Source organism: Acinonyx jubatus, chromosome D2, assembly GCF_027475565.1.
Source record: "Acinonyx jubatus isolate Ajub_Pintada_27869175 chromosome D2, VMU_Ajub_asm_v1.0, whole genome shotgun sequence".
Classification (NCBI taxonomy): domain Eukaryota; kingdom Metazoa; phylum Chordata; class Mammalia; order Carnivora; family Felidae; genus Acinonyx; species Acinonyx jubatus.
This window is the reverse complement of record NC_069393.1, coordinates 54,529,067-54,555,468: the sequence shown is the minus strand read 5'-3', so window position 1 is coordinate 54,555,468 and position 26,402 is coordinate 54,529,067. Positions and strand designations below refer to the sequence as shown.

General features: G+C 38.9%; 1 long non-coding RNA gene across 1 annotated transcript in view; it reads right to left on the bottom strand.

The window, feature by feature from the left end:
• Window positions 1-743: 743 nt before the first annotated feature.
• The window catches only part of LOC113600248 (uncharacterized), a 69,580-nt gene continuing 43,921 nt past the window's right edge, over window positions 744-26,402 (bottom strand). The window contains exon 3 of the long non-coding RNA XR_008292345.1: window positions 744-2,699. This is a non-coding gene — a long non-coding RNA (uncharacterized LOC113600248). The remainder of the gene's footprint in view (window positions 2,700-26,402) is intronic.

Here is a 26,402-nt window from a genome sequence, read left to right as displayed (position 1 = left end):
TCAAACTTGGTTATTGCAAGACTTCTCAGTAATTTTGTCATGTTGAATATTTTGCCTCTTCAAGAAGGGATTTGGCATTAAGCATTTCTTTAACTCATTTGACTACAGAATCTCTCTTTTCTTGAAAAAACAAAACAAAACAAAACAGGGTGTCTTGTTAATCTAATCTGGAGATTTCATTTCAGGAAATCCTGATGAGAAATGTGGAGGTGGCTTTTAGATCAGACCTTTTTAGGATCTTGGCTCCTTCTCCCCTATGTTTGATGTTAAGTCTCAGCAGAAAGTTCAAGGATGGGGCTAGAAATGGGCATTAAGGGAGGTTTACAAAATGGTTAAAAGCACATTAGCCCCTAAATGCAATATGGTATCCTGGATCCTGGAACTGAAAAAGGGCATTAGCTGGGGAAAAAACAAAAACAAAAAAACTATTGAAATCAAATCTGGGGGGCGCCTGGGTGGCTCAGTCGGTTGGGCGTCCGACTTCAGCTCAGGTCATGATCTCACGGTCCGTGAGTTCGAGCCCCGCGTCCGGCTCTGGGCTGACAGCTCGGGGCCTGGAGCCTGCTTCCGGTTCTGTGTCTCCCTCTCTCTCTGCCCCTCCCCCGTTCATGCTCTGTCTCTCTCTGTCTCAAAAATAAATAAACGTTAAAAAAAATTTTTTTTTTAAAAAGAAATCAAATCTGGCGTTTAGTTAATACTAGTTAAAACTAGTGACATGCAGTCTACAGTTTCATTAATAAAAATATACTAAGGTTGTTTCTTAGTTTTGACAATGTACTAAGTAATATAAGATGTTAACAATAGGGGAAACTAGGAGTTGTGTCAGTAGGCTGTGAATAGAGTTATGGGGCCTAATAGGCAAAGCCGCTAAGCCTCGTAACATTTCCTACTCCTTTGCCTGGTCTTGTGCTGCTCTGCATGAAAGGACAAGGACTAGGCTGAGCTCAAGAGCAAGAGGAATCACATTCACTCACCAAATTCTAACTTAGGTACTTTCATGTACTTTTGTTGGTACCAAGTTTGGCCCAGAAAGGAGGCCCTGGAACCGACAAAAGGAAGGGCATTTTCCACCCTTCTCTCCCACATTCTGTTCTGATTACTCAGCCCTCCCAGACACAGCCTATCCCCTACACCAATCTTCAACTTCAAATGAAATTTAGGGCCACAGTCCCGTGGGGGCCAGGGAAGGTAAAATTTTCTAGACCAAGGACCTGAGCATGCTCACCTATCTTATTGGATGGCTACAGTCAGATTTGGCCATAAAGTCATCAGTGGGGTTGGTGGACAAGGCAGGTAGATTGGAGGGAGGAATGTTCTGGCTGAGAGAGGCGGTGGTTCTGTAACTCTGCTAACCTTTCCCAGAGCCTGTGTCTAGGTGATGAATGGGTGGAGAAGAGAGGGAAGTAACCACTTACTTCCATGTGCAGACAGACACTGGCATTTATTACAGGCTTATCACAAAAGTCTACAAGTTGTTATATTCCATAACAAACAGTTATTGCTGGGAGAGAAGGAAAATGAGACCTCAGGGGAACTGAAAGGGAGATAAGCATCAACAGAAACGACACATACATTTTATGAAGGCCCTCTCTTAAGTGCTCTTCTTGGAGAATCCTGGTCCACCTAAAATGTTAACACAGAATTTTCAAGATAAAACCTCTTCTCCTCAATACTAATTAACATAGATATATGTAATCACATGATTGTTCTCAGGCTAGCGCCAGCGCCAGCGTGGTGGGAAGGAAGGAGAAGGACAATGGGAAAACCTGGTTTGGACAATGCACTTGACTGGCAAGTAAATATAAGTGTATTCAGAATAACATATAGGCAAGATTTCACTGTCTTCTCCAACTTCTTGGAGACATTCTATTGCTTCTTTATATATTAATTTGTTTCTACCTACTTAACCAAACCCTCTTATTAATTTCAATACTTTTAACCAATTATTTTTAGTTTCCTAGTACTAAAACTGTATCATCTACAAATAATTATTTCTTCCTTGCTGAATTAAGAAGAATTTTCAAAATAGTAGATGATGACAATAACAGTCATCATCATCATTATGATCGTTATTTTAAAAAGAGTGCCTCTCATCTTTCCCCTTTAATTTTATTTGATTTTGATGAACTGTTCTTTATCATATCATACCATTTTCCCACACAGTAATTCATTGTTCTCCTCTCTACCAATTTAACTCCTACCCATTCCACAAAGATCAAATGAAATCCTGTTACTCTTATGATGTCTGTATATACATTACTATGTGTAAATAAACACCCAGCTAATCTTAATCTAGTTTTTTACAGTTCACAAAGAATCATATACAGATTCTTACTTAATGCTCTGGACAGACTATGGAGTAGGTATTGCCAGAACTTTTACATATAAGGAAAGTCAATCTTTGTGTGGCTGAGCAACCACAGTTAAGAACTTACAGTTAAATTGACTACAGTTTTGCATTTTAGGGAAAAGATATCTGTATCTCAAGGAATTGCAAGAGTTGAGACAGTCCAAAGTGTCACATCCAACTTGCAAAAGAAGGTATTGTAAAGCATCTTTTAGGCTCAGCAAAAGTCAATGGACTCAACCTAAAATCCTGTGGACTCATCAAATAAAGAAATTTTGGGTAAAATTAGTAGCAGAAAATACACTTCTTCTCAGGTAACTGCTGCTCACAGTGCCATCCATTCATTCTCGTTCTGAAATGTAAAAATCAGAAAAAAGATCTCACCGGTCATTTGCAAGGTTAAACTTTGGTGGTCCTCCCGTCAGTTATCGATCTTGGGCTAGACCTCTTATCTATTGGGTGGGTGAATAATGGGGTAAGTGAGGGGTGGTAATATTCTCACCCTTGCCAACCCCACAGTACTATAGTTAATCCTGAAATAAGAAAGTATCAGAGGCAATACTTCCAAATGGTAATAGGCTGAAAAGTATTATTTTAACCTTCTAGTATACGGTTCACCTTCCGGTTAGATTATGAGCTCTTTGATGTTGCGTATCTGTCTTGTTGCCTTTCACACCTGTTTAGTCAAGCACCTATCACATCGTGTAGAAGATTGTTTTAGTAAATGTTTATAAAGCATTTTGTTTTTGTTGTGGCAAAATATACATAACATAAAATTTACCATTTGAATTATTTTTAAGTGTACAGTTCAACAGCATTATGTACATTTACATTGTGGTCTATCTTTCACTGTTCTTCATCTCTACAAAATTTTCATCATCCCCAACCTGAAAGTCTGCACACATTAAACAATAACTCCCTCTTTTCCCCTCCCCGTAGCCCCTAACAACCACCATTCTACTTTGTGTCTCTAAGAATTTGACTATTCTAGGTATCCCGTATAAGCAAAATCATACAATATCTGCCCTTTTGTGTCTGGTTTATTTCACTTAGCGTAATGTCTTCATGGTTCATCCGTGTTGTACATATGTATTTTTAAAGTTGCACATGTTGTATATTTTTAAAACAACTACTCTTTTTATCCCATACCTCTCAATTTTGACCCAAAACAGACTGAAATGAAAGTCCCAAAGAGAAAGGCAGAAAGCTTCAGAGGTTCTAGAGAAGGAGAATGGAGAGATAAGTGTTCTCCAGATAAGAAAAGAATGGGCCAAGGGTGTGGACAAGAGTGGGCAATACGTGGGTGATGGAGAGAAAGGGAACAATCTAGAGGAAGCTGGGTCATCCCTGCTTCTCACCAAGAAAGCCCCCTATGTCCACTTCCAAAGCTTCAGTTAGATCAGGGGTTCGTACTCTGGGGTCTATAAGACCCTAGAAGGTCCATGGATGGACTTTGGGGGTATGCTTTCTAAGGTCATATGTGTTATTTTTAGCATGTTTGTATTGGGGGAAACAAGGTTCATAACTTTAATTGAATACTCTTTTGGGGATCCATAATTCATAACAAACTGTTATTGCAGGGAATATATACATATATATGGGTTTTACTTTGGAATGATGGAAATGTTTTGGAACTAGATAGAGGTGATCATTGCACAGCATTCTGAATGTACCAAATGCCGTAAGATGGGTAATTTTACATTATGTGAATCACACCTCGATAAGCGACTTAAAAGAAGAAGTATGGATCAATGCTGATGACAGCCATCGCAACCTCTTTTCTGAGCATCAGTCTCTCACATAGAACTGCTTAAGGACAACTCCACTGAGATGGCCCACAGGAACACCAGACTCCAGAATTCATTTTTTTCCCCTTCCAACAGCTGCTCTTTCTCCTGTTTTCTCTGTTTGGGTAAAAAATGCTACCGTGATGATTAGTGACCTGGGAGGAATCCTTGACATCACTTGTTCCCTCTTCTTGCCTCTCCTTTCACATCCAATCTCTGTATCCTATTGATACTGCCTTCTAAACATGTCTCAAGTCCATGCACTTCCCTCTACACTTACTGCCACAGCCCTAGTTTGGGCAACCGTCAGCCCTCCCTGAGCAGTTCAGTGCCTCCTAACCAATCTCCCAGCATCCACCTGTTCGCTTAGAAATTCTTCCAGCAGCAAGTAACAGAATACCCTACTCAAAATGGATTATAAAGTGGAACCGATTTCCCCCCATATTACAAAAAAATCTAGAGATAGACGCTTGCGGCTTTGCTTCAGTAATCTCTGCCAGGGCTGTCATCTCCATTAATCTTGGCTTTTTTTCTCAGGCTCATTTCGCGATATAAGGCATCACATCAGTGTTCAGAGGGCAGGAAGAAAGCAAACCGGCAGTGCCCTATCTTGTCATTAGTATAGCCAAAGTTTTCCCAGAATTCTTTGGGAGACTTTTCCTTAGGTCTCTTTACCCAAATTTGGGTTCCTGACTCTGATCACCACACCTAGCTACAAGGGTGGCTGAGAAATGGGACATAGGTTGACTCAGGGCAGGGGACTGCCCGTGTTTGTATGGGCCCTTGAACTAAGAACAGGTTTTATGTTTTTAAGGGCTGTTAGAAAACAAAAAACACAAATGAATACTCAACAAAGGCCATATGCCCCATAAAACATAAAGTATTTATTATCTGCATCTTTACAGGAAAAGGTTGCTGACCCATAGATTAGAGCAAATGTAATTTCCTAAAATGTAAACCTTATTTTATCGTTTCTCAGTTTAAAAATCCTTCACTCTCTCTCTCTCTCACTCTCTGCCCCTCCCCCTGCTCATGCTTTCCCCCCCCCCCCGCCCAAATAAATAAACTTAAAAAAAAAAATCCTTCAGTGTATCCCAAGGATGAAGCAGATTTTAGGCTTACCCTTAATAAGCCCTATGAGGTTCTTCCTGATTCTGCTTACCTTTCCAATATTATTCCCACCTTATACTCTATGGTCTAGTCACACTAGACTATTTTCCTGTAGGTTCTTCTATTAGTTTCCTATTGTTCTTGTAACAAATTACCAAAATTTCACGGTTTAGAGCAACATAAATGTATTATCTTACAATTCTGGAGGTCTGAAGTTCAAAATAGGTTTTTCTAGACTAAAATCAAAGTGTTAGCAGGGCTATGCTCCTTCTGGATGCTCTGTGGGAGAATTTCTAGGTAAGTTCCCTTGCCTCGTCCAGTTTCTAGAGGCTTCCTGCATTCCTTAGTCCACGGCCTCTTTCTCCATTTGCACGACCAGCACTGTAGCATTTTCAAATCTCTCTCTGATTTTGATCTACTACCTCCCTCTTTCAAGTAAAAGGCCAAATGTAATCGGGCCCCCCAGATAATCCAGGATAACCTCTTCATCTCAAGATCCTTAATTTAATTACATCTGCAAAACCCCTTTTGTCATGTAAGGTTACATATTTGAAGATTCCAGGGATTAGGATGTGAACATCTTTGGGGGCCATTATTCACCGTGTTTCACACTGCCCAGTTGGGGTCTTTACATTTGCTGTTCTCTCTCCCTGAGAGAGGTTTTCCTCTGACCTGCTAAGCCCAGATTATCCTTAAGCCCCAGCCTGGGTGACATTTCCTCTGGGAAGTTTTCCTGATCCTTTAGCACTCAGTACTTCTCTTTCTTGGCAATGACCACACTATTTCCAACAGCTTGGTTATGCATCAGTCTCCCCACCACCACACCACAGAAGGGCAAAACCATGTTAGTCTTCCTTGGTGTTGCATCCTGGTCTTGGTGTCTGGCACATGATAGGTACTCAGCATGCATTTGTTAAGTGAATGAATAAATGAACCATTGAACTTCTGAGAGAGAAAGAATTCTGGAATGCCAAGGCTCTAGGCATTTCTTTCAGGGCCAACAAGACAACAGATGCCTAAAGGAATGACCTGGTCCTCTGGATTTCTCCTTGGCCCCTAGTAACAAAGTCAAGGAGCAAGATTAGAGCCAAAGCTGTAGAATTTCCCAACTAGTGTAGTACAACCAGACCTCAGTCCCCAAATGACCTGAGACGTTTGCGTCATCACCAATTTATAACTCAACCTCATTGACCCATACAGCCTTCCCCACACCTCCTTCTCCCACATACACCACTACTTATAAATGTTGCAGAGCCCATTATCCTCCCCTAGATCACTAGATTCACCCCAGAAACCATAATTATTGCCTGTAAGGCCATTCAAGTGCCCCTGATATTTCCCTATTTGCTTTCTTGAAGGAGTCAGGGAGGGAGCCATCGAAACTAGCACTTTGGCTCTGGACACCATTTGCCATGGTTTGTGTTCTTATTATTTCAGTCTTGATCAAACGCCAGTTTGTGTAGATATCAACCACAGTAACAGAGATAGGCTTGGATAGACAAATATGATAGACTGATTTGGAGTCTGATAAGCTAAAAGATTTCATATAGACTAAGGGCTTTCAACCCTAGCTGCTCATTAGAATCAACTGGGATACTTTAAACAATGTCAGTGTCTAGATCCCATACAAAACATCTAAATTAGAATCTCTGGAGGAGGGCCTATGCATTTGTTGTTGTTGTTGTTGTTGTTTTTAAGCCTTCCAGGTAGGGTCACCCACTGTCTCAAGTTCCTCAGGGTTACAGGGTTTCCCTGGAACTGAGACTTCCAGTGCTAAAAAGAGGACACCTCCAGGTGAGTCAAGCGGGTCACCTTAGCTGGTCAGGTGTGGCTAATGTGCATCTAGGGCTGAGAACCACCGATACTGTTTCCGTTGATCAAGAAAGTATGTTATGGTTGCTCTACGGTTTTCCCCAACTCATATTGTGATGGTAAGAGCAATGAACAAAGATCTTGACTTGCGTCCTGGCTCTGTCACTTATCAAGTGACTTCTGACAAGTAACGCAATCTCTCTGAACCTTGATTCTTCATCTTCAAAATGGTAATGATAAGACCTACCTCACTGACCTAGCCTAACCATGGTTCTGGATTGCAAACAACAGACACCACTTCTAGTTAATTTACCCAGAAAGGGAATTTATTAGAAGGAACTGGATAGTTCAGAGACTTACTGGGAAGGCTAGCACATACATACGGAAGGTCTGTTTGGGACACCACCAGGTGCTGCAGTCCTTGACTCTCAACGCCACCACAATTTCATGAATAATTTCTAATTGGCCCAGAGACTTTGCAGTAATTCTCTCAAGAGTCAATGTTCCAGGCTGACCAATTGGCTGTGCTAAGTCATACTTCACACTCTCAACTGTTGGGGTTAGGGAGAGGGCCATTTAACACACTTTTAAGAAAGGCCTGTGCAAGCACTTTAAAACCCTATGCATCAGGGGCTCTTCAGCGTGGCTGTACAGTCAGATTGCCTGAGGAGCTTTTAAAAGATCAGAATCTCAGGGGTTGGGAGAGGGAAATCTTCATTTTGGATATACTCTATCATCCTTAATCTCATCATGTCTGAAAACTATCGTCCCAGAGGAACACCTGGTCCTTCTCTATGTTGAAAAAGATTTGGGGAGGTCAGAGAAACCCTTTTCCTTCTATTGGTCCTGAGACAAGATAGAGAGTGGGGTCTTTTTGTTTGTTTTTGTTTTGTTTTGTTTTGTTTTTGAGAGAGGGAGAGAGGCAGAGAGAGGAAGAGAGAGAGAATCCCAAGCAGGCTCAGCATGGAGCCCGACTCGAAGCTCAGTCTCACTATCATGAGATCATGACCTGAGCCGAAATCAAGAGTTGGACCCTTAACCAACTGAATCACCCAGGCGCCTCAAGATAAGCGTGTTTTGAATCTTCACTATGTAATGCAAACAATAGCATAATATTGTAAATACAAAGAAAGAAATGATTTTACCGGGACCATTTGTCTGGTGATAGAGCAGTTAAAGTCTAGTCGTAGATGAAAATGATTGTCATGACTTAGGAAATACATGTTTGCCTATGATTCCCTGATTAACCCAATTTGGGTTAATTTGCCCCAGATGTATTTTTAGGATCTGATAGAGCTTGCTCTGTCTTCAGGGAAGTTTGGCTACCTGATGTGACCCATGAGCCTCCTAAGGAAGGAAACAATTCTCCCATACAGAATCAACTCTGCGCTCAGGTGCCTCCCAGAATTTCACAGTTGTAGGTGCAGCCAAGACGGACTGGAGGTAGGTCCAGGATGAGTTTCTAAGGTAGACTCTACTGACCAATATACCTGGGGTTCATTGTTCACATGTGATAGGAGATTGTAAGTATTCTAGTGGATATGATTATGTGAGATCAAATCAAAGAGGTAAAGCTTATAATGAGAAAATGAGGAAGTTGTCTAACCTTGACAATGGTTATTACAGTTGGGGGTTTCCAGAAAGCAGGGGGTTAGTTAGAGGTGATTATTTTATGTCATTTTTAGGCAGATGACTTAAGTTTCTATTACAGTGTCAGACACACTTATAAGAAATAACCTAGGTTTCACCTGTGTTTATGAACAAGCTAGATTTAGTTTTGTTTACCTGGCTCAAGGAATTCTCAAGATTGGTCTCCAGTTTGTATTCAAGAGAACAAAAGGAGTTGGATGTTCTTTTAGAAGTATTGCTCTTAAACCATAGCATGGTAAACAGATGTATTGTCCTTCTCTACTTTAAAAAAACGTATTTCTACTGAAGTACTTAGGACTAGCCATCTCAAATCAGTATATTCTTTCCTCTGAGAACTATTGAGGAAACACTGGCAAATCATTTATGTTTAGAGTTTTCCCATGCTACTCCAGGCAGACCAAAATCTACCTTTACCAAATCTCATTCCTAGTATAATTCATGTTAGAATTAATTAAAAAAAAAACACTCACTTTTAATTATTTTCCTCTTAGACTTAGATTGTGATTTCCCTAAGGAATTTGAAAGCATGCTTTGTCTCCTCAAAAATATTTATCATCAAATTTGTTCAGAGGAAGATTGCTTTTAGGGAGTATTTCCACAAATAGCTAATCCCAAGTATTTCATATTGACTCCCTTAATTTTTAGATTTTATATAGATTTATTTAGATTTAGATATAAATTTTCATTACTGAATTTTAGGGGTACCATTATTTGGGTATTTTTGCCTTAGGTAAACTATGATTATAGTTTTAAAAACTTTTATTATAAAAGGATTATGTTTTTATTGTAGAAAACTTGGAAAAGAGAAAAGATTAAGGAAACAATTACTAACTCCACCATTAAGAAAAAAACCCATACTTAATATTTAGGCTATATTTTCTCTCTCTTTTTTTTTCTTCCTTAATTGAGACAATGCTATACATTCAATTTTATATTCTGATTACTTCAATAGTCAGGAAAAGCTGTAAAAGACTCTGAAATAGGAGGAAGAAAAGAAAGAAAAAAAAAGAGCCCTTAGTGTTTGTTTACTACACATCTTCGCGAGAGGTAGCAATGCAAATTACTCTGGCCCATAGATATGCAAATGATTTCTGTAGGTGGAGGGATAAGATTTCCAAATCCCTAAGTAGATAAAGTCAGTTTTGTATCTATTTGGAAATTCATTACAGTCTTCCTGGTTGACCTATTCTTGTAGGATTCTCTGAATTCTTTTTTTTTTTTTTTACCATTTAATTTAATTTAATTTTTTAAATTTACATCCAAGTTAGTTAGCATAAAGTGCAACAATGATTTCAGGAGTATATTTCTTAACACCCCTTACCCGTTTAGCCCATCCCCCGTCCCACAACTCTCTGAATTCTTGTTTGATAGGTTTTAATATCTTACTGGTTCCCTCATTAATTAATGATTTAAATTAGATCTTTGTGGGTTTTTTTAAGTTAAATCTTTGATGAATGTTATCTTTATATTTATGTGACAGTCATGATTTTATCTTTAAAAAAATTATCCTTAACACAACTAACATTGTATCATAAACATTTTTCCATTAACAATTTATTTATTTACTTAGAGAGTGTGCACAAGCGGGGGAGGGGCAGAGGGAGAGAGAAAGAGGAACCCAACTAGACTCCAGCCCCAGCACGGAGTCCAGTGTGGGGCTCACTCTCAAGACCTGAGCCAAAATCAAGAGTTGATGCTCAACCCACCGAACCCCCCCAGGCGCCCCTCCATTAACAATTATTCATGAATAGACATTTTAAGGCTATTGTGTGAATTTAAGACATTTTGTTCATCTGCTTCCTAATGTTCAAATGTTCTTTACTGTTCCCATGTGTTCAATATTTACATTGTTTACAATTTTTCCCTTAAAAAAGAAAAGGCTAGTGAATGTCTTTGTGCTCAATTCCTTGTCCACATTTAAAATTTTCTTCCTTAGGAGAGATTACTAGGAATAGAGCTCCTGAGCTGAAAGGTATCAATCCTTTCAAGTCTCTTGAAAGATTATTGCCAAATTGCTTTCTTGTAAGAGATGCCTTCTACAGCAGTGGCAAGAACGCTCATTCAACTCTCACCAACATTCAACATTATCATTTAAATCCTTTGGGAATTTAATAGCAAATGGTATCTTGTTTTAGTTTAAAATAATTTTTAGGGACTCCTGGCTGGCTCAGTCGGTGGAATGTAGGACTTTTGATCTCGGGGTTGTAAGTTCAAGTCCCGCTTGGGTGTAGAGATTACTTAAAAATAAAATCTTAAAATAACAATAATTTTCAAATTTTATTTTTAATTGTGGTAACAAATTAAAGTATTCATTTAGTAGTGTTAAGTATATTTACATTGTTTTGCAGCAAATCTCTAGAACCATTTCATCTTGCCAAAATGAAACTCTCTACCTATTGAACAACTCCCTATTTCCCCTCATCTAAGCCCCGGGTAACCACTCTTCTACGTTCTGTTTCTATAAATTTGACTACTGTAAATATCTCATGCAAGTGGAATCATTCAGTATTTGTCTTTTTGTGACTGGCTTATTTCACTTAGCATAATGTCCTCAAAGTTCATCCAAGGCTTGACAGGATTGCCTCCTTTTCAAGGCTGAACAATATTCTATCGTATGTGTATATCATAGTTTGTTCATCTATCAATGTATATTTGAGCTGCTTTTCCTCTTAGCTATTGTGAATAATGTTACTATCGAACATGGGTGTGCAAATAGATTTTTTGAGACCTACCTGCAATTGTTTTGGATATATATCCATAAATGGGATTGCTGGATGATATGGTAGTTCTGTTTTTAATTTTTTGAGGAACTGCTATACTATTTTCCATGGTGGCTGCATTATTTTTCAATCCCACCAACGTTTCATAATGGGGCCAATTTCTCTACATCCCTGCCAACACTTTTTTTTTTTTGACAGTAGCCATCTTAAAGAGTGTGAGCACCTTATTGTGCTTTTGATTAGCATTTCTCTAATGATTAGTGATGTTGAGCATCTTTTCACATGCTTGCTGACCGTTTGTATATCATCTTCACAGAAATGTCTGAGTCCTTTGCCCACTTTTAAATTGACTTATTTGTTTTTGTTGTCGAGTTGTAGGAATTCTATTTATATTCCAGATGTTAACCCTTTATCAGATATATGATTTGCAAATATTTTCTCCTAATCTGTAGCTTCCTTTTCAACTCTATTGATTATATATATATATATATATATATATATATATATATATATATATATCCTTTAATACACAGAAGTCTTAAGTTTGATGTAGTTCCATTCAGACAAACAATATCTTGTTGTATCCCTATTTACTTCTCCTATGGGGTTGAATTATTTTAGTGTTTACACTGGTGTCACATCTTACCCAAATTTTACATTCTGCAAGTTAACCGATAAGGGGAAAAGGCATTATTCTGTTCTATTCTGTACCATTCTATTTTTTTTTTAAACACTGATTGCCCTGTAAATTGATCTCACAACCTACTAATGGATCATAACCCGTAGTTTGAAAACACTGTCTTAAATCATCCATAAAATATTAATCGTATCTTCTGTAGTTGATATGATCAGTTCCTCTTACTCTTTATTGGTGTTTCTCTGTGCATGATAATTAGTTATACAGTTTGTTTCTTGCAAACAAAGCCATCCCGAGTTTGCATTGCCTGTGACACACACTCATGGTGATAATAAAGTTGAATCACCTTCCTCTCTTTCTTCTTGTGCATTTGCAATCAGATGTGCATAAACCAAACTTGACTGTGATTTGAATCTACTGAGGTAGCTACTTCTAATTCCACATATAGAAATCATACGTTGCCTCTTTTGACCATTTAATCTACTGGGGACATCTAAGTTTTTCTTATCTCTTTTGTATAAGCTTCACGTATTATACACCTTAACTTCTGAGAGACTGAGTATAAACACAGACAAGAGTCAGACCACATATGACCCTAGAATTCTGTCCCACAACCTCTGCAGCAGTCAGTCCGGGCCACCAAACCACAACCTCGTTAGTTACCCGCCCATAAGGACTTGGTCAAGGACAGTCACTTTCCCTATTTTTTTTGCTCCCTCTCCCCAATTTCTAACTTAGGGTCAACCAGACAAAGCCAAATATGCTCCCCAAACTAATCACATAAGATGCCCCATGTCTAGTTAGCTTACATTCACATTCTTGTGCCAAAAATCTCCAATCACAGCACATCTGAAATTTTTTATCCGCCCCCCCTCCCCCGTCCCGCGCTGCCACTGTGCTTTCTCACTCCCCTGCAGGCTTTCAGTCTCTGACCAAAGCCTGTGATGGTGGTGACTCCCTTGCTCAGGAAGCCCTGAGTTCTTATTTGAGTAGGTCTTTATTTCCACACTACATTTGTTGCAAATTCTTTTCACACTTAGTTCTCTTTGCATTTTTTGTGATGTTATGATTTTGCTTATGGTGATTTTTAAAATATATGATTTATGTAATCAGATCTCTTCAGCTCTTTAGTAGGAAGACTTTCCACTGCTCTTTTGCTTGACAAATCCTTCCCGAAAGCTGATGGGATGAATCCACACAACAACTTCTGCTCCTCCCCCCAATCCCACCAAAAGACAATGAGGGGAAGATAAGGGCATAACCCACCCCGCCCCCAGGAGAAGAGCAAAGAGAATGCATGATCCCTCTTCTCCAATCACCGCATTCTCTTTCATGCTCCCTCCTAAAATAGTGACAGCCAGGATTCTGTTTTCAAGGCAGAAGATTGGAAATGTCTTGCCTGAATAAGAATGACAACATTACCAGCTAACGTTTATTTAGTGTTTACTAAGTGCCAGATATTGTTTTATACACATTAACTCATCTAATCTTTACATTAACTCCTAGGTAGGCACTATTATCATGCCGATTTTACAGATAAAGAAAAAGAGGCCCAGAGAAGTTAGGAAGTAGCAAATGAGTGGTAGTTCCTGTAGTTGAATTGAAGTAGTCTGGCCTCAATTCCCTTACCGTCTCTTTTTAGGAAAGACCTAAAAACACTGACATCTGAGTTTTTCTGACAAAACAGCCCACCTGGATCACCCTACAGTGAAACCCCCCAGTTGAAAAGCCTCCTCATGTACAGGACTTCCAGTCGATTTCTTTTTTTTTTAATTAAAAAAGTTTTGTTTAATGTTTATTTTATTTTTGAGAGAGAGACAGAGCGCAAGTGGGGGGACGAGCAAAGAGAGAGGGAGACATAGAATCCCAAGGAGGCGTCAGGCTCCGAGCTGTCAGCACTGAGTCGCGGAGGGATTCAAACTCACAAGCTGTGGGATTGTGACTTGAGCTGAAGTTGGACACTTAACCTACTGAGCCACCCAGGTGACTCCCAATCAGTCTCTTAATGTTCCTCTCTTAGATATGAGCAGACAGGGAAGACACCAGACTTTTCTTTTTTCTTTTTCTTTTTTTGTTTTGATCAACTTTGATATATAATTTGAATACAATAAAATGAACTTATATTAAGTACATAGTATGATGAATTTAGGCAAATGTATATACCAGTGTAACTACCACTACAATCAATATGTAAAACGTTTCCATTAGAAAGTTTCATTGTACCCCCTTTCAATTCCCACATGATTTCTCATCTTTACAGGGCCACTTTATTTTTAGAATTTTTAATTCCAGTGTAGTTAACATACAGTGTTGTATTCAATTCAGGTGTACAATATAGTGATTCAACAATTCCGTATAGAGAACCACTTAAAAAAATTTTTTTTTTTCACTATAAGTTAGTTTTGCCTTTTGTAGAACTTCATATAGATGGAATCACCCAGTGTGCACTCTTTTGTGTTTGCTTTCGGCACACATCGTGTTTGGTTTCCATTTGCTGCATGTATCAGTTCATCCTTTTTTGTTATGAAGAGTTGATGGATATTTGGCATGTTTCCAGTTGTTTTCCAGAAAAGAATAATAGTTCATATAAATAACCTTCAAATACCAGTATAAAAGTTACTGTCCAGAATGGATGATTTGATTCATGACATTACAGAGTTTTTTCCATAAAGCACCTAGCTCATTATGGCCCACTATTTTATTTGAGATGTTAGAGTAATTTAGATTCTTCTAATGCTAAATCCAGTATTACTCTTTTATAAATTGTCATAAAATATACATAACGGTAGAGCTGGCAGTGAGGACAGCAGCCTGCTTCCTCAGAGTGATGGCTCTGTTCTATTGCAAGGGACTGGGCAAAGGAAGTATCCTGTGGTCCCTTAGGTTCTTGTAGAACTAGCAACTGGGGTGAGGGTGATCAGGGTCCTAGTATCCTTAGCTTGCCACCCTGAGGTAGCACCTCCACAATGTGAGAGGGGGCTCAGTATAAACAGGGAGCTCTAAGCTCTTGTCCACACCTGCCTGCCTGGAGTTTCTCCTCTGCAGCCCAGGGCTGGGAAGGATAAGAAAGGCTGAGGGACCTGCCCTTCCTGGGGAAATACTGTAGCCTTTGCCTGGGAGCTGGGGGGATGGGGAGGAGAGAGAAGCCGTACCCACCTGGAGTAGAGCTTCCCTGCACTGAGCTAGTGGGGTGGCTCAAGTGTGACAGACTCTAGCTGATCAATCTAGCTGATCAAGATTGAGTAGGTGTACTTGGATAATTATTTATTTGCTGTCTGCCCTTAGGACAATTTTCAGAGAGTTTAAATACTTTTTTTCTTTTTAATTTTATTTATTTTAAGAAATCTCTACACCCAAGTGGGACTCGAACTCACAACCCCAAGGTCAAGAGTCACATGCTCTTCTGACTGGCCCAGTCAGGAGCCCCAAATGATACTTTATTTTATTATTTTATTATTTTATTTTTTGAAAGTAGGCTCCATGCCCGGTGTGGGGCTTGAACTCATGTTGTGAGTTGCTCGCTCTACCGGCTGAGCCAACCAGATGCCCCTCTTTTTTTTTTTCTTTTTAACTTTCACCAGTTATGATTGTTTTGCTGGAGGGTGGGTCCTCAGAGTTCCTCATTCCACCATTCTGTGTCTCTCCATTAAAGCTCTTTTGCACTTTTTTTTTTCATTTAACGATATCTCTTGGAAATCACTTCATATCAGTTCATCAGGATCTTCCTCATTCTTTTTTCTTTTTAAGTAATGTCTACACTGAACATGGGGCTCGACTTCACAAGCCTGATATCAAGAGTTGCATGCTCTTCCGACTAAGCCAGCCAGGCACCCCCCCCCCCCCGCCCCCGCATTCTTTTTACAGTGGTGAAGTATTTCAATTTGTGGATTCCTCCTAGTTAATTCAAACATTCTCTTGTGAATGGGGAGTTTAGGCTGTTCCAAAACCTTGCAGGTACAAACAATACTGCAATGAACCACTTTGTCCACATGTGGTTTCATACCGGTGGAGGTGTATTTTCAGGGTAGACTCCTGGAGTGGCATTGCTGGGCCAAAAGGTTAACTACATATGTACTTTTTCAGATGTTCCCAAATTCCCTTCTGAAAGGACTGTGCCAATTTTTATTTCTATTGGCAATGCATGACAGTAGCTGGTTCCCCACAGCCTTACCAACATAATGTACTGTCAGGTTTTTGTTTTGCTTTGCTTTGCTTTTTTCAATTTTTGCCAATCTTGATAGGTGAGAAGTGGTTTACCCGTTTCAATTTGTATTTCTCTAATTGTGAGTGAGATTGAACATCTTTCTGTACTTTAAAGACCATTTTTATACTTTTGTGTGAATTGTCTGTTCATATGTTTTCCCTCCATTTTTTTCTGTTGAGTTTTTGCTCCTTTATTCTTCAATTTCAGAGTTTAAAAATAAATTGGTGATTGGGGCACCTGGGTGGCTCAGTCGGTTAAGATGTGACTCTTGATCTCCTGGCTCAGGTCTCGGTCAAATGGTTCCTGAGATGGAGCCCTGCCTCAGGCTCCTCGCTGACAGAATGGAGCCTGATTGGGATTCTCTCCCTCTCTCTCTGCCCCTCCCCTACTCTAGCTCTCTTTCTCTCTCTCTCTCAAAATAAATAAATAAACATTAAAAAAATAAAAATAAAGTGGTGATATAGGGTGCCTGGGCGGCTCAGTTGGCTGAGTGTCTGACTTCAGCTCAAGCCACGATCTCACAGTTTATGAGTTTGAGCCCCGCATTGGGCTCTGTGCTGACAGCTTGGAGCCTGGAGCCTGCTTCTCTGATTCTATATCTCCCTCTCTCTCTCTGTCCCGCCGCTGCTCACGCGTGCTCTCTTTCTTTCTCAAAAATAAGCAAATAAACATGGAGGAAAAAAAAATAAAATAAATTGGGGATAATAACACTTTATCTGTCATATAGGTTGTAAGTATTTTCTCCTAATTTATCAGTTAACTTTTTACATTGTGGGGTTTTTTTTCCCCTTCAAAAATTTATTTTTATGTAGCCAAATTTATCAGTCTTTTCTTTTACTATTCTTGGATCTTGAGTTTGAAAGCTTTTCCCTATTTTTCAAAAGTTTGTGTTACACCACTTCACTTTTAAAACAGCCCTACATTAGTACCTGTTTTTGCTAAGCAGAGGAGCTCTGAAGAGGATTTTTGCTTCTATGAAGAAAGCTGAAAAGCAAAAACATCGTTCACTGTTCGTTTTGCAGCAAAGCCATCACAGAGGCAGTTTGCTCTGAGCAGTGAGATCGCCGGCCAAGCTCCCTCCTTCCTCCCAGGGAACCCAGTCTCAGCTTCTGACATCAAGCTGCCATAGCTTTGTGTCTGTGAACATCTGTGCTTTATCTCCATCTGTTTTGTGCCCCCTTGGCAAGATGTGTCTTAAGGTACCAGAAAAGTCCAGGAGACGTTACTTTTTGGGTCCGGGATTTTTTTCCGCAAAATGGTAATTTTTCTGTGATTTATGCTATTTTTGGCTTACGAAAGGTTTCATAGGAGCATTCTACTTTAAGAAATGGGGGAAACCTGTACTCAGATTAAAAAAGAATTTACCCATATCTTTTCTAGTAACTTACGTGGTTTCTTTTCTTTTCTTTTCCATTTAGATCTCCGATCAGTTTGGAGTTTATTCTTGTGTATGAAATAAGGTATGGATATAATTTTATCTTCTTCCAAAAGGCTACTTGTTGGCCTTTTTTATTTACCCCAGTGATTTCAGATGCCACTTTTGTTGTATACAAATTTCCTTCTCTCTAGGGATTTCTATTCAATTCTGCTGTCTATTTATGCATCAGGACCAACTGCTTTAATTACAGAGTCTTTATTGCATGTTTTAGTCTTTGGTAGAGTTAGGTCCTCACTGTACTTCTTTTTCACTGTTTTTTGGCTATTCTTTCATTGTTGTTTTTCTATATGAATTTTATTACCAACTATTGGTATTTTTATTGGGCTCATGTTAACTTTGTAAGTTAAATTAACTTAAGGAGAATTGACACTTCTATAATTTGTTGTCCCATCTAAATAAACAAAGAAAATGTCTTGCTATTAGATCGTCTATTTAAAAAGGTTTTTTAAATGTTTATTCTATTTTGTGTGTGAGAGAGAGACAGAGAGAGAGAGAGAGAGAGAGAGAGATCCCAAGCAGGCTCCACGCTCAACCTTGCCGCAGGACTAGATCCCACAAATGTGAGATCATGACCTGAGCTGAAATCAAGAGTCTGACACTTAACCAACTGAGCCACCCAGGCACCCCAAAATTCCATCCTTTCTAAGAAAAGTGAGATGCCTCTTAACATTGGCTGAGTTTATAAATTTTGGAGGAGAATTACGATCCAGTAGGCGTGAAAATCATCCTGTCCTAGACACTGAAACACTATACTGGACAGGGGCTACTTTACCAGAACTAGCCCCACAGTGCACAGTGCCACCTAGTGGTTACACTGCCATGGAAGGCTCTTCTTGCAAGCCCTGTGACCGCAGGGAAGGGACTGGACCACAAGAGGTAAGAACCCTTCTGGAATAATCTATACCAAAGTCCAGTGGCAACCGCGACATATTTCCAAACTGTCTGTTTTCTGAGGTCTTGCTTCTCTTAGCTTAGGGTTTCCTTTTCTGTACAATAAGGGCAACCAGGTGAACTTGAGTTTCCCTTTCTGGACAATGGTTCTTTATAGGGATCAAAATCCCCTTCTAAAGTTTCTCCCGATACTTCCTCTTTCTCTGTTTGTAGCAAAGAAGAAAATAAAACAGGGGCACCTGGGTGGCTCAGTCGGTTAAGCGACACACCTCTGCTCAGGTCCTGATCTCATAGCTTGTGAGTTCAGGCCCTGCGTGGGGCTCTGTGCTAACAGCTCAGAGCCTGGAAGCTGCTTTGAATTCTGTGTCTCCCTCTCCTTCCCTGCCCCTCCCCTGCTTGTGCTCTCTCTCAAAAATGAATAAATAAAAACTTAAAAAGAAAGAGTTGGATGCTTAGCCAACTGAGAAGAAGAAAACAAAACAAAGGCTTTATTATGAAATGAGAATTTTGTTCTTAGTTAATTCATGCTGCTGCAGACTACTTAGGTGTAAGATGCATTTGGCAGAAGTGTAAGTTGCACACCGACTGCATAATGAGGTTCTAAAACAAGCGGCATGCTTGGGAAAAAGATGAGAATGTTATTTTTTTCCTGCTAATTTTCCCCCCTGAATTCCGAAAACTACATTATAGGATATTTGGAAAGGGGAAGGAGGAGCATTGCTTCTGTCATCCAGCACTGTGAGTGGACTTCCACATGCTACAGCTTCTGATCCTGTTGTTTCTCATCTCGTTCAGGCGTTATCTTCTGCAGCTGGTGATAAAATATCATTTGCTTAGAAATACAGTCAATGAAGCAAAAAAAGTGAGGTGTGAAAGTACAATTGACTAATTGATTACTTAAAATGATTCCTTTGTCAGAGTGACCTAGAGTGCTCATTGCTCAACAGCATTAGTTATTAGCAATATTTTCCATTTCTGGCAGTCTCATGGGGAATAACCATAATGTTGGTTAAGTGTGTGTTTTTTGCACTACCTCGAAGAATGAACATTTCATAAGTTAATTGGCTGTTTATAGTTCTCTATCACTTTTTATTCCTATCTTGTGCCCGTTTTTCTACTAGCTTTTTTTAAAAAAAGATTTTATTTTATTATTATTTTTTAAAGATTTTATTTGGGGGGGGGGTGTCTGGGTGGTTCAGTCGGTTAAGTGTCCGACTTCGGCTCAGGTCATGATCTTGCAGTTCGTGAGTTTGAGCCCCACGTCAGGCTCTGTGCTGACGGCTGAGCCTGGAGCCTGCTTCCGATTCTGTGTCTCCCTCTCACTCTGTTCTCCCCACCCCCCCGCCCCCTAATTTGCTCACTCTCTCTCTCAAAAATAAACATTAAAAAAAAGTAAAAAAAAAAAAAAAGATTTTATTTTTTTTTTAAGTGATCTCTACATCCAAGGTGGGTCTTGAATTTACAACTCTGAGATCGAAAGTCACATGCTTCACCAACTGAGCCAGCCAGGCACCCCCCATTGTCTTTTTACATATTTCTTTCTTACTAATTTGAAGGAGTTGTTTATGTATTAGTGATATCACTTTGTCATATCTTGCAAGTTTCTCTCTCAGTCTATTCATTTCTTTTCTGGCTTTGTTTATGGTATTTTAAATGTTCGTGTGGTTGAATACATCAATTTTCTCTTTATGGCTTCTCAGGTTTATTTTTAACGTTTACTTATTTTGAGAGAGAGAGACAGTGTGTGTATGTGAGCAGGGGAGGGGCAGAGAGAGAAAGGCAGAGGGAACCCGATGCAGGGCTTGATCCCATGAACCATGAGATCATGACCTGAGCCAAAATCAAGAGTCGGATGCCTAACCGACTGAGCCACCCAGGGGCCCCATATGGCTTCTCAGTTTCCTGTCTTTCTTAAAAGGGCCAAACTTATCCTGAGGTTAAATAAATGTTATCTTTTTTTTTTCCTATTTTAATAGTTCTATTTTTTGTATTTGTGTATTAATTACTGTGAAATTTATTGTTGCTTATAGTGTGAGGCGAGGTTCTAACTATTTTCTTCTACGTGGAGAGGCACTCCATCTTCCACCTTTTTCAGAGAGTATATTAATTACCACAACCTTTTTGGCCAAGTGATCTGGCTACAGCTACTTAAATTTAAAATGCACATACCCTTTTAGAAAAAAAATCAATGAACCAGAGGTTTTTTAAAAAAGTAGACAAGTTGACACACTTAGACTAATGAAGAGAGAAGATTCAAATAAAACAAGAAATGAAAGAAGAAATATTACAACAGATGTTACAGAAATAAAAAGAATCATAAGAGACTAGTCCAAACAATTATAAACCAAATATACAACAAAGTGGATAGCCTAGAAGCAATAGATAAATTCCTAGTTATGTACAAGCCACCAAGACTGAATCATGAAGAAATAGAAAGTCTGAACAGATTGCTTCACTGGTAAATTCTACCAAACATCTAAAGAAGAATTAATGCCAATTCTCAAACTCCTCTAAAAAATTGAAGAAGAGGGAACCTTTCCAAAATCCTTCTGTGAGGCCAGCATTACCCTGATACCCAAGCCAGACAAAAACACTGTAAGAAAATAAAACTATAAACCAATATCACTGATTAATGTAAATGTAAAAATCCCCAACAAAATACTAGCAAACTGAATCCAACAGCACATTAAAAGGATCATACGTGGGGTATGTGGGTGACACTGGTTGGTTAAGTGTCTGACTCTTGATTTCATCTCAGGTAATGATCTCATGGTTCAGAGATCGAGCCCCACATCAGGCTCTGTGCTGACAGTTCGGACCCTGCTTGGGATTCTCTCTCTCCCTCTCTCTTTCCCCTCCCCTGCTTACACTTTCTCTCTCTCTCTCTCTCAAAATAACTAAACAAATAAAAGGATCATACACCATGACCAAGTGAAATTCGTCCCTGAGATGTAAGGATGATTTAACACATGAAAATCAACTGATGTGATGCATCACATTAATAAGATAAGGGATAAAAGGCATATGATCCTCTCAATAGTTGCAGAAAAAAGCATTTAACAAAATTCCACATCCTTTCATGATAAGAACTCTCGACAAATTAGGAATGGAAGGAAAGTGCTTTAACATAATAAAGGCCGTATATGAAAACTCCACATACTCCATCATACTCAACTGTGAAAAACTGAAAGCTTTTCTTCTAAGATCAAGAGCGAGGCAAAGATGCCCGTTTTGGCCACCTCTTTTTAACATAATACTGTAAGTTGTAACAGAGCAATTAGGCAAGGAAAGGGAAATAAAGGCACCCAATCACAAAAGACCACAAAGAGTTGACTCAATCTTGAGAAAGAAGAACAAAGCTGGAGGCATCACACTTTCTGATGCAAAATACATTACAAAACTACAGCAATCAAAACATTATAGTACTGGCACCAAGACAGTCATACAGACCAATGGACTAGGATAGAAAGCCCAGAAATAAATCAATGCATATACAGTCAATTGATCTTTGACAGGGATGGCTAGAATACACCATGGGGAAAGGACAGTCTCTTCAGCAAATGGTTTTGGAAAAACTGGATGTCCACATGCCAAAGAATGAAATTAAACGTTTATGCCATACTCAAAATTAAGACCTGGAGCAGCAAAAATCCTGGAAAGAAACATAGGGTAGAAACCTCATGAAACTGGTCCTGGCAATGACTTCATGGATGTGGCACCAAAAGCACAGGCACCAAAAGCAAAACTGGACACATGGGACTACATCATACTAAAAAGCTTCTGCACAGCAAAGGAAATAACAGACAATCTACACAATGGGAGTAAATATTTGCAAGCCATACACCTGATAAGAGAATAAGCTCCAAAAAATAAGGAACTACTACAACTCAATATAAAAAAAACCCTTAATAATTAAAAAAATGGGCTAAGGATGTACATAGACATTTCTCCAAAGAAGGCATACAGGTGACTAATGGATATGTGAAAAAATGCTCACTGTCACTAATCATCACAAAACAGGGGCGCCTGGGTTGCTCAGTTGGTTAAGCATTCAACATTGGCTCAGGTCACGATCTCACATTTTGTGGGTTTGAGCCCCACATCGGGCTCTGTGCTGACAGCCCGGAGCCTGGAGCCTGCTTTGGATTCTGTGTCTTCTTCTCTGCCCCTTCCCCACTCATACTCTGTCTGTCTCTCTGAAAAGTAAACTTAAAAAAGAATTTAAAAAATAAAAACAAAACAGCAAACATACAAAGAAACAAACAAACCCCCAAAGATGACAAGTGTTAGTAAAGATGTGGAGAGATTAGAACCCTTTTATACCATTGTTCAAAATGCAGGAGTGCCTGGGTGGCTCAGTCGGGTAAGTGCCTGACTCTTAGTTTTGGCTCAGGTCATGATGTCACAGTTCATGAGATCGAGCCTCACATCAGGGTCTGGGCTGACAGCATAGAGTCTGCTTGGGATTCTCTCTCTTTCCCTCCTCCTTCCATCTCTCTCTCTCTCAAAATAAATAAACACTCAAAAAATAAAAGAACAAAAAAACAAAATGCAAAATGGTACAGTTGCTATGGAAATAGTACAGAGATTCCTTAAAGAATTAAACTAGAACTACCATATGATCCGCTAATTTCACTTCTAGGTATTTATCCAAAAGAATGAAAATCAGGATCTTGAAGAGCTCAGGTTCACTGCAGCATTATTCACAATAGCCAAGACTAGAAACAGTCTAAATGTCCATCGGTGGGCGAATGGAGAAGAAAAATGGGGTGTATGCATACAATGGAATATTATTCATCTCTTCTTAAGATTCCTGCCATATGAGACAACATTGATGAATCTTTAGGGCAATGGGGCAAATGAAATAAGCCAGTCACAGAAAGACAAATACTACTCGATTTCACTTATATGAGGTATCTAAAATAGTCAAACTCATAGAACCAAAAAACAGAATGGTAGCTCTCAGGGTCTTGGCAGAAGGAAAGGAGATAACAGGCGTAAAGTTTCAGTTAAGCAGTATGAGCAAGTTCCAGAGAACTACTGTACATCATTGTACCTATATTCAACAGCACCATATTACACACTTAAAAATATGTTAAGAGGGTAGATCTCATGTTAAGTGTTCTTACTGCAATAAAATTAAAAATAAATAGATAAAATGCACATACCCTATAAGCCAGCAATCTTTTCGAAATGTATTTTATAGAAATAAAAGCACTAGTATATAACAATCTATATGTAAGGATGTATATTGTATCATTTCTTTTATAATGGCTAAAAAATATGGAGTCACCATTAATGTATAGGGGAAATGTTAGAATAAATTATGGCAAATCCATGCTATGAAATATTCTGAAGTGGGGCGCCTGGGTGACTCAGTCAGTTAAGCGTCTGCCTCTTGATTTCAGCTCAGGTCGTGATCTCACGGTTTGTGAGTTTGAGCTCCACATCGGGCTCTGTGCTGTCTCTCTTTCTCCCTCTCAAAATAAAGAAATAAACTTAAAAAAATATTCTGAAGTTATTTTACTTTATTTCTTTTTCTTTTTTTCCTGATGTTTATTTATTTAGAGACAGAGAGAGTGCAGGTGTGCACAAGAGTGGGAGAGGGGCAGAGAGAGAATCCTAAGCATGTTCCACATTCAGCATGGAGTCCGATGCGGGGCTTAATAGGGCCACCCAGGCGCCCCTATTTCTTTTTCATTTTTTTAATGTGGGCCCTATGCCCAATCACAACCCCGAGATCAAGAGTTGCATGCTCTACTGACTGAGCCAGCCAGGTGCCCCTGAAGTTATTTTAAAGAATGCTGTAGATCTCTATATGTATTGACTTAGAAACACATAAAGTACATGAAATATTGTTATATGCAAAAGGCAAGTCATATCATTTTTAAAAACAGTTTTTATATGTGTAGATAGAAAAAAAACCCATAAAAGAATATGCATCATAAGGTTATCATTGGTTTCCTTGAGGAGAGAGAATTGGAAGAGGGTAAGAATGTAGGGGGTGAAGATTATGAATTTTTATTCTATAGACATATTTTTGTTTGAAATATGACAAATCAAGTAAAAAAATCACATTGCTAACTGGTTAATTATCCACAGAATAGAGAACTTGTTAAGCCTATGGGGAGTAGGGGGATCAATGTTCATGTTTTTCCATGAAGAAGGCCAAAGGGAGACAGGATAGATATCTCCATGCACTGAAAGGTTGATAGGTTTGAGTAGGAACAGATGTATACGCGGTCAGAGTAGAACTAGAAAAAGCGGACAGGAATTTCAGGAGGCTGATTTTAGCACAACATAATAAAAATTTCTAATCACTAGAAGTGTCCAAAAATTGAAGCATCTGTCACATGGAGTTTGAGTTTTTCATTGCTAGCGATCTTCAAACTAAGGCTAGGTGACATTTTGTCATGTGTGCTGTAGAAGAAATTTCTAAATTTGACTGCAGGTTGGGCCAGATGATTTTGAACATCCTTCTAGTGCTAGAATTTTATGATTTTATCACCTGGAAAAGCTTTATTAAAAAATAATGTTGTGGGGCACCTGGGTGACTCAGTTGATTGAGTGTCTGACTTTGGCTCAGTCACGATCTCATGGTTTGTGAGTTCGAGCCCCACATTGGGCTTGCTGGTGTCAATGAGGAGCCTGATTCAGATCCTGTCCCCCTCTCTCTACCCCTCCCCTTCTCTCTCTCTCTCAAAAATAAATAAAACATTTAAAATAATGATGATAATAATATTGCAAGTGCCTGATAACTCAGAAACAACGCTCACAGGTATACAAAATGCTAAATACAGAAGGTGATTCATTACATGGTAGATGTAATATTTTGAAAAAGTGAGGAAAAGACTGATTAATTGGTAAATAGTGATAGGACAACAGGAAACTAAGGATAATATAAAACTGGATTCCTTCTTCACTCTTTACCAGTATATTCCATACAGATCAAAGTTTTAATTGTTAAAAGAAAAAGAGTCCAGTCAGAAAATGATGGGTATGCTTTGTTTTGATTATTTAGGAGGTGGAAGCCATTTGAAGCAAAACATAAAATCCAGAAGGTACAAATGAAATAATTGATAAATTTTACCCATTAAAAGAAGTTTCAATTGAACTAGATGTTATTATTGAAGTCAAAAGATACACAGCAAATGAGAAAATATTTGTAGGTAAAGAGTTAATTTCCTTAATATGGAAAGATTTCTTAAACATCAATAATTGAAAGATGAATATCCCAATTGCAGAATGGGCAATACCCATGAACAGGTAAATCACGTACATAAATATTGACTGTGCATGTGTTAGTGCATGTGTTAAAAATTTTGATAAGGTCAAGTATTGTCAAAGATATAAAGAAGTATGCAATTCACACACTGTAGGTAGAGGTGTGTAAATCAGTTCAATATTTGGAGGATTATTTGATATTATTACAACTTTTAAACCCACATACTCTTTCATCCAACATTTTCAATCCAAGGAATCAAACATATAGCTTTATATGTTTGTGAGGGTATCTACATGTGTAAAGATACATGATAGCAATGTCAGTTTCTATTTATTGAATCCTTACTTTGTACCAGGTACTGTACTAAGTGCCTGACTTTGATTATATTACTTAAATCCCTCAACACCCCTAGAGGTAGGTAGGTACTACCTCCGTTTAACATCTCCATTTTATAGAAGAGAAAACCAAGGCACAAATAACTGGCCTAACGTTACACAACTTCAGAGTGATAAAGCCAGGATTTGAACCCAAGGAGTCTGTCTTCGGAACTTTTGCTCATAGGGGCGCCTGGGTGGCTCAGT